Source organism: Phacochoerus africanus, chromosome 16 (assembly GCF_016906955.1).
Source record: "Phacochoerus africanus isolate WHEZ1 chromosome 16, ROS_Pafr_v1, whole genome shotgun sequence".
Taxonomy (NCBI): domain Eukaryota; kingdom Metazoa; phylum Chordata; class Mammalia; order Artiodactyla; family Suidae; genus Phacochoerus; species Phacochoerus africanus.
In genome coordinates this window covers 55,670,875-55,679,525 of record NC_062559.1, presented here as the reverse complement: position 1 = coordinate 55,679,525, position 8,651 = coordinate 55,670,875, and the positions used below count along the sequence as shown (strand labels likewise).

Here is an 8,651-nt window from a genome sequence, read left to right as displayed (position 1 = left end):
ACATGGATGGACTTGGAGGGAATTGTACTAAGTGAAGTAAGTCAGACAGAGAAAGATAAATACTATGTGGTATCGTTTCTATGCGAAATCTAGAAAATGCAACAAACTAGTGAATATAACATAAAAGAAGCAGACTCAGGTATAGAGAACAGCTAGTGGTTACCAGTGGGGAGCAGGAGGAGGGGCAATTTAGGGATGGGGCAGTGGGCGTAAATAGGCTAAGGATGTACTGCACAACACGGGTGTACAGTTTATAATAACTGCAAAGGGAAAGTAATCTTTAAAGTTGTGCTATAATTTGAAATTATAATTAATCGATTTTAAAAATTAGTTTCCCCTAGCCTAGTGCCATATCGTTTTAAGACCAGCAGTTGTTTTGCTGGTGAGATTAATTTTTTATGTCCTTTCCGTTGTTTATTTGTGTTGAACATCTGTAAGGTACCAACAGGCAAGGCACTGACATGAGATGTTCTTCTTCTTTTTTTTTTAATAATCTTAAAAGAAGCAACATTTCTTTCTTCTTAGACACCCCCTCACCTTCTTAGGGCTTCTTCCTTTTACCACACTGAACATCTCTGTTTTATAAGAATAATTGAATCCAGACTTCCCTGGTGTCCTGGAGGATTAAAGATCTGGCAGTTGTCATCACTGTGGCGCGGGTTCTATCCTTGGTCCAGGAATTTCTGCATATCTTGGGCACAGCCGAAAAAAAAAGAAGAATTGAATCCCATTCCTAGTGGGTCTTTGCCATGGTCCTCCACGGCCCACTGGGTGGCAGCTCTCTGATGTTTTAGCTGCTAAGAAGGAGCAGTGAGTGACATCGTGGGCACAAATCTGACAGAGAAAAGGAGCCCATCCTTCAGAGAGGGGGTGGTCTCTCCTGCTGTGGGCAGGGCCTAAAGGGCTGGGCTTGGCACCTCTCCAGTGGTACCCACCCACTGGTTTGGGCCTCTTGTAGGAGCTGGGACTGCCTTTGGGCCTCGCTGTGGAGGCGGCAGCGTTTATAGCCAGATACCTGTCCGGGTGCCAACCAAGTCTCTGGAGGCTCTGCCAAGGCCCTGGCTGAGGGGGGATGGTAAAGGAGACCCAGAGTCCATCCACTTGCTCTAGAGGGGACAGTGTGGTGGCCCCAGGGGGGTATGGAGGCAGGGAGACCTCAGGTCAGGGCAGAGGAGGCTCTGGATTCTCACAAAGCACAGAGGGCCAGGCGCTCACTGCCAGAAAAGGGTCAGTTTGCAGTGAGGTCCATCCACCAGGCACCCAAGGGTGGCAGACTAGGATGCAGAGAACAAAGGTGTGAGGTTCTAGGGGATGAGGGTGTGGCCTTCACTGCTTAATAGTCGTAAACCAGAGCCTTGCAAAGGAGGGGGTATAGCTCAGGGGAAAAGCATTTGACTGCAGATCAAGAGGTCCCTGGTTCAAGTCCAGGTGCCCCCTGGTGGGTACCCTTTTTTAACCCCTGAAACAGCTGCTGTCTGCCCATATTGAAATCTCTAGGGGGATGAGAGGGAAGAGGTGGGGTCTGGACCCCTTGAGTCTCACAAACCCCCCTGGGCTTCGTCACCCAACCCCAGGGCTCTGGTCAGTCCCTTTCTTGTGGTCTCAAGTGGACTCCTGTCTTCCACTCTGCTAGCCCAGCGCTGGAACCCTCTTCCTCTGTTTTAGCAAAAGCCCAGAACAGTGCTGCGCCTTGGCGGAAAGCACAGCTCTGCAACCTGTTACCAAACGAGTTGCCAAAATATTTCCATGGCATGGCTCAGATTTTGAATGTGGAGAGAGCATCGCACAGAGGCAGGAGCCTCCCGCCCTCAGTCAGCACTGCTGGCTGCATCCAGTGTCCCTCGGGGTCTGGGGGCTCCTGCCCACAAGCTGCTGTGCTGTGATCTTGGCTGTGATTCTGGCCCCTCATTGCCTTGAGGCTGGCTCCCCTGCCCTCCTCCAAGGCTGCGGTTCCTGATGGCCTGTTTCCACTGGACAGTCAGGTCAGCACTTGTGCTGCCACTGTATGGAAACTGGTCGCAGGAGTGATCTGCAGGCAAGAGCTGCTTAAGGAAATGGGAACTGGGTGGGAATTGGGGGCTGTCGACCTAGTTGTACTGAAATCAGTAAAAACCCTGTTGGACCTTCCTGGATGGGAATTTAGCATCGGCTTCACAGAGGCAAAATGGCTAAATCAAAGGTTGCCTGTGGTCAGCAGGAACCAAGGGCAGGTGGAGAGCAGGAGACCCCATAGAGTGGCTGATCCTGGTCACGAAGCATGGCTGGATCGAAGGCCCAGCTTCTTCCTTCTGTGCACAGGCCGGACACACGGCTTCCACGGCTGCGCTGAGAGGGCTAAGGCACCGCAGGGCAAGGAGCCCCAGAGGCAGACTGATCCGTTGCTACACTCAGCCAAATTCATAGCGTCCCTGGACTCTTGTGTGAACGCTGGGCATTTATCAGGGAAGAACAGTGCTCCAGGAATTGTAAGCAGATTTGTGAGAGACTGGAGAGAATTCGATGCAAACATCCCAACAAACTGCAAAGGCCGCCAAACCCCCATGGTGGCCAAAGCACCCAGGCTGACAGGACCCCGGCCCCACCCACTGGCTGCAGTCACGGAAACGTCTCGAGAGGGAGGCTTTCCCGCCCATCAGAACCCTTGTGCTCTTGGTTCAGAATCGACACAGCCTGTGGCTCCAGGAGGGGGACATGTAAGGCCCCTGCAGAGGGAGAGGAGGCGGCGGGGAGGTGGGCACCGCCCGCAGAGGGAGAGTGTCCCCATCCCAGTTCGAAAGCCCCGTGGGGTCTGGGGTTTGGCCTTCAAACCAGGCAGGCTGAAGCCCGACCCCTGCCCCTCCGGGCGTGCGGACGCCCCCTGAAGTGGTGTCTTCCGAGGCAAGTGGAGCCGCTCCCCAGAACCGTGGCCTCAATCCGAAGCGCGGCCCCCAAAACTGGCCTTGGGCTAAAGAAGAAGAGGTAAAGGTAGAGGATGGAAAGGAAGCAAAGTCTGGTCCCTGGTCTAACGCAGGGCGGGGGTGGAGGACTGGGCGGGGTGGGGGGGATTCTAGAACAAATGGGCCGAGGGAATGGGGGTGGGGGGGGGTTCCAAGGAGGCGAAAGTGGGCGAGCCGGAGACGGGAGGGGCAGGCGCTGGGCAGGGCGGAGGAAGCTCTGGGCGCTCAGCCGAGGGAGGAGGAGGAGCTTCTCACCAGGAGAGGTGGGTCAGCGGGGGCACGGGGGACCGGAGCTACACGGTGCGGCTGAGTTGCTGGAAGACGCTTCCCTGCCGAGGCCGCAATCAGGAAATGGTGGCCCCTGGGGAACGGTTTGCCGTGGGCTCCGGGCAGGAGCATCCGAGCGCCGGTGGGGAGGTGCGCAGTTCGCATTTCCAGGCCCCTGCGTCGGGCGGAAGCCTTCTGGGCCACCTCTTGGGAAGGCCTGTCTCACCGCACCCGTTGAGGGCTTGTTCGGGGGAGTGGGAAGCCGATGAGGGCAGCCGGCCCGGTCGTGCCTCGCCCCAGGGTTGGCCCTTGGGGGAGGAAGACCGCAGCCCCTGGTTGGTAGCTCTGGCCCCAACCCTGTTATTAACCCGGTGTGCGTGCTTGGTTGGGTACATCTCCCAATTACGGCCTCTTTCAAGCCCATAAAACGGGCACAGAGCTAAAGCGGTGGTTCCCAGTTCCACTCTCCTTTGGCATCTTCTCAGGGTTTGGTAACTAGAGTGCTTTGGTCTCACTCCCAACTCTCCTGATGCAGGAGGTCTGCCTCGGAGCTTGAAGTTCATTTCCCTGAAGCCCATGCCTGCTCTCACCGCTCCACCTGCTCCCAGTGACCGGCAGCCCAAGTCGGGGGGCGGGGCGCTCTGGCCTCAGTTTGGTTCCGAGGCCTTCCGCTGCCACAGCCATGGCTTTGACACTCCTGCCCTTGACCCTGGACGGCTGGGCGTGGGCAGGGGATGTGCAGAAGCAGATGGATGGTGAAGATCTGGATGCGGCGGGGCAGGTCTCGAGCTGACTAGACAGAAGGGGCATCGCAGTGGCTGAAGGAGTTCTGCATATAATTACAGAGGCGGAGGTCTTTACTGGGCAAAAAGAATGAGATGAGCTTTTAAGGATAGATGCGCCTTACCTGTTCTTATTTTTACATTTTCGCTGATTTTATTTTTTATTGTTATTTTTTTAAAATGATTTTTACTTTTTCCATTATAGTTGGTTTACAGTATTCTGTCAATTTTCTACTGTACAGTAAAGTGACGCAGTCACGCACACATATATACATTCTTTCTCTCGTGTTACCCTCCATCATAAGTGACTAGATAGCGTTCCCAGTCATTTTCACTGATTTTAGAAGGTGATTCCAGCTTCCTTTCCTCAGCCGGAGCCCATGAATCTGCACGGAGGAGAGAAGGAGGCAGGGAGCGTATGGCACAAATGAACCTGTCTACAGAACAGAAACAGACTCACGAACGTGGAGAACAGACCTGTGGTTGCCAAGCGGGCGTGACGGGGGAGTGGGATGGACTGGGAGTTTGGGGTCAGGAGATGCAACCTATTACATTGAGACTGGATAGACAAAGGGGTCCTGCTGTATAGCACAGGACCCTATGTCCAGTCTCCTAGGACAGACTGTGATGGGGGATGATATGAGAAAAAGAATGTGTATGTGTGTATGACTGGGTCACTTTGCTGTACAGCAGAAATTGACACAGCATTGCACATCAACTGATTTAATAAAAGGAAGACTAGGCTTGACCCTGCTCTGTCTTAAATGGCTGTGTTTTCTTGCCCTTCAGTGTAAAGAGATTAAGACTTGTTGTCAAACAGTCTTATTATGAGAACCTGTCTTTAGCCTATCTAAAGGATAGACTTCGGGTGTTTAGATAAATCCGAGGCATCATGAACTGTATTTTCGGTGGCTGTGAGAAAGGTCATAGAAGATGACTAGTGTCAAGGATAATAAAACTCATGAACTGTGCTTTTTCTTTTTCTGACCACACCCATAGGCCTGCAGAAGTTGCCCGGCCGGGACCCAGCCCCGCCCAGCAGCACAATGCACCATGGGGGCAGCAAGGCTGGATCCTTAACCCCCTGCACCACTAGGTACCTCCCATGACTGCACTTCTGAATGACGGCTGCACCTCTGAACCGCAAGGAGCTCTGCGATCCTTTACCCAGATGCCCAGCTGCTTGTTCTCCAAACCCTGACAAGCCACCGTGTTCTTTAGTTTTGAGATGGTTGCCTTCAGCCGAAGTTGACTTTTAAAGCTTGAATAAGACCTAAAATTGTCTTCAAGAATCTCACAACCTAAACTTACACTTCTGTGTGTGGATATTTCGGCCTCTGCAAAGCTTCTCGGCCCCGTGAGGGCTCACTCCTTGCAGCCACGGACCCTGGGGGTTTGGCTACAAAACAGAATCCAGTGCTGCCCCGTCCCACAGAGAACGACTGGGCTGAGCAGCGGGAAACGAGGGACACTAAGAAACGCTGACCCAGCAGTTGCTCCTGGAAGAGGCCATTAAGGTCAAGGCAGAAATAATGGCCACTTCAACAGGAACAAGAGGAGATGCAGAACACAGGAGGCTGGGCCAGCAGGGCTGGGCTGAGTGTACCTGGGTCTGAGCAGCCTTCCTAGAAGCCTTGCTAGAGCCAGTTCTCAACTTAGCTGCAGACCAGGGGCTCTGGGGAGTGGGGACGGTCCCTGGGCTCCAGCCCAAACACGCTGAGCTCATTGGTCTGGGGTGGGGCCTGGGAAAGGGCACTTTCATAGACTCTTCAGGTGCTTCTCATTGACATTTAGAACTAAGAACTGCAACAACCATAGTAAAGCTTCACCATTTGCTGGTTCCAGAAAAAACAAAACAAAACAACAAAATTTTATGTTGTGCTTCATAAAGAAGTTGAAATGCAGCATGAATTACAAAGGTCAAGAATCAGGAAAAATAGGGGGCACCCAGACTTGAACTGGGGACCTCTTGATCTGCAGTCAAATGCTCTACCACTGAGCTATACCCCCTTCTGCTATGTGTGGTGACAATTAATACTCTTCATCAGTCTAGCCACGCCCAGGCTGCCTGTAAATCTAAGAGCCGCCACTTCAGGAAGGACCTCTTTTGGTAACTGGCAAACCACTCTTCAGCCTGCCACCTAAGAAGCAACAAGCTCTGTCCTCAAAAGCCCTGCAGCCTGTGTCCACCCACCCCGCCCCAGCCAAGGGCCCCAGGGTGTGAGCAGCAGCCGGGAGAAGCCTTGACGTTGGCTGTAGAATGGCCTTCAGAGTCAGAGGCCTGGCTCCATCATGGTGGGCACCTAAAAAACAGACACTGCAGGTGACTGAGGTGTCTGTGCAAACCCATTTAATGAGGCCTGACTCTCATGGGCCGACAGTCGGTTCAGGGCACTTTCTGCTAAACTACAGTCTGGGACAAAAATGACCCTCCACTCCTGCAGTTAATAGAGATGGAGAATCATGGAGATGATCCACTCCTAGAAACCGTCACGAGTAGGCGGCTGAGTGAATTTAGGAATCATCCAAATTATCCCTGAGCTAACATGATGCAAGGACCAGGCCATGCTGCTGGAGAGGAACCATACTGAGCCCCGGGGCCCTCTGATCCACCGGCAAATCTGTCTGCACACTCACGCCAAGACCCTGCTTCTGCTCTTACCCTGGAAGCTGGGAACCTTCTCTTTGGAAAACCGATGTTGGGAGCTCTCCCTCTCACCCCCCAGCTTCTCCCTCGGGGCCTCGGCAGCCCAGCAGTTGCTTCTCCTCCTCCCCTGGCTGAGAAGCTGGGGAGAGGCTGACCTTGACCGTGATGCTGAGGTGGAAGGAGACCCGGGGCAGGGCTCTGCGGGAGACGCCAGCCTTTGCTCTGCCCACTAACAGACTTAGAAGAGCCCGCAACTGGGAGAAAGAGCGGCCACCAGAGGAAAAGGCAACAAGGGGAGCCCTGGAGGAGCCTTGTGGGTGACTGGGGGGGAGGTGGGGGGGGCAGGCAGGGAGGAGGGACCCGGCCTGGAACCCCAGCTGGGTGAGGCCCACAGAGCCCCTACCTGCCCTGCTCTCTCCCCAGACACGCCTCGGCCCTGAGATCTAAGTGACAGCGAAGCAGGTGTCTCCCAGCCACAGCAGGCCCTCCACCCCTGAGCCTCTGTAGAAGTCGTTCCTGCCGCCTGAAATGCCCCCCTTCCCGGCCCTCGAGGACCAGGCCCGGCACCCAGGAGGCTTCTCATTGGCTTCCTTCCTCTGCACCAGGCGCGGGCGGTCTGCTTCCGCATCAAAACTGCTCAGCCTCCCTGGCCACAAGTTTCTAGGGGAGCCGCAAGGTCAGGCACCCCCCCCCCGCCCCCGTCCCCACCATGATTCCATTCTCTTAACACTAAGAGAAGGTCACAGAGGGTGGTCCTTCTCTGTCCTTGGCCTTGGAGTCCTCAGACACATAGGGGCTATTGGTTCAAACCCAGTGAGCTTAACACAGATTCGGGGAGTTTATTCCATAATGTGGTGGGGGTTTTTGTTTGTTTGTTTTGTCTTTTTAGGGCCGCACCTGTGACATATGGAGGTTCCCAGGCTAAGGGTTGAATTGGAGCTGGAGCTGCTGGCCTGCACCACAGTCTCAGCAACTCTGTATCCTAGCTGCGTCTGCAACCTACACCACAGATCACTGCAACGCCGGATCCTTAACCCACTGAGTGAGGCCAGGGATCAAACCTGCACCCTCATGGATACTAGTCGGGCTGGTTAACCACTGAGCCACAACAGGAACTCCCATTCCATAACTTGGGCTCTGTAGGGAGACTTCTTTAGAGACCGGAAGGAAATTCAAGCAGCACAAACGGTCCAGTGACCTCCTTTCCTTAAGAGAATCAGCCTCCACCCAATCCCAGCGCCTCTGCCCCTGGGAACAGAGGGACAAGCGCCTCTCTGCTCTGGTGGTTCGTGACCTTCTCCAGAGGACATGGGCCCTGGCGCTTCCTGTCCACTGGAAGAAGAGCTCAGCATCTGCTGAGTCCAAAATCATGGCCTTTCAAAGACACTCCCTGAAACAGCAGTTGCACAAGAAAAGGACTCGCACAGCCACCATCTGTCTGTTGACCTGAGGGTAGGTTTTAGCTGGTGATACAAGTGATGTTTGGGTACTAGTTGCTGTTCTAAGTACTTCAAGCTCTCACCAAAAAAACCTATGAGGTGGGTCTATTATTACCCCCATTTTATAGATGGAGAAACTGAGGCACGAGTGAGGTCAAGCCACTTGTCAGAGACAACACTCTCTCCTTCATTCCTGCGAGCATCTGGCAGGCTGTGACAGTTGTAATCCCAACCAGATGTCCCACAGGAACTTTCCAGGTGTTCCTTTTGTTACAAGGAATAACTCGCCTTCTCAACTCCATGGCGTGACAAAGGATGCAATCCGCAGCCTCCTTCAAGCCTGCACCTCCAAGGTGTCCTTGTCCTTATGCACAGCCTTAGGGAAGGAACCCGGGAGTTCACACCTTGGCCAGTGAGGACCCTGGGAATTCAGAAACATAGCTCAGTGCTCAGTAGCCCCCACAGGACCAAGTTGGCCCCGTTTCTCCTTGACACTGGGGGAGCAGGAGGGGGTGTGCGGGGTGATGGAAGGACCATCCATTGAGTAGAGTAGTTTCTCAAACCTACCACGTGTGCCTTG

General features: G+C 54.0%; 2 non-coding genes across 2 annotated transcripts; one reads left to right on the top strand and one right to left on the bottom strand.

Annotated features, from left to right (window-relative positions):
• The first annotated feature begins 1,365 nt into the window (after positions 1–1,365).
• TRNAC-GCA (transfer RNA cysteine (anticodon GCA)) lies at positions 1,366–1,437 on the top strand. Its single transcript has one exon. It is a non-coding gene; the product is annotated as a tRNA-Cys (tRNA).
• Positions 1,438–5,923: 4,486 nt separating this feature from the next.
• On the bottom strand, positions 5,924–5,995 carry TRNAC-GCA (transfer RNA cysteine (anticodon GCA)). The gene has a single exon. It is a non-coding gene; the product is annotated as a tRNA-Cys (tRNA).
• Positions 5,996–8,651: the final 2,656 nt, after the last annotated feature.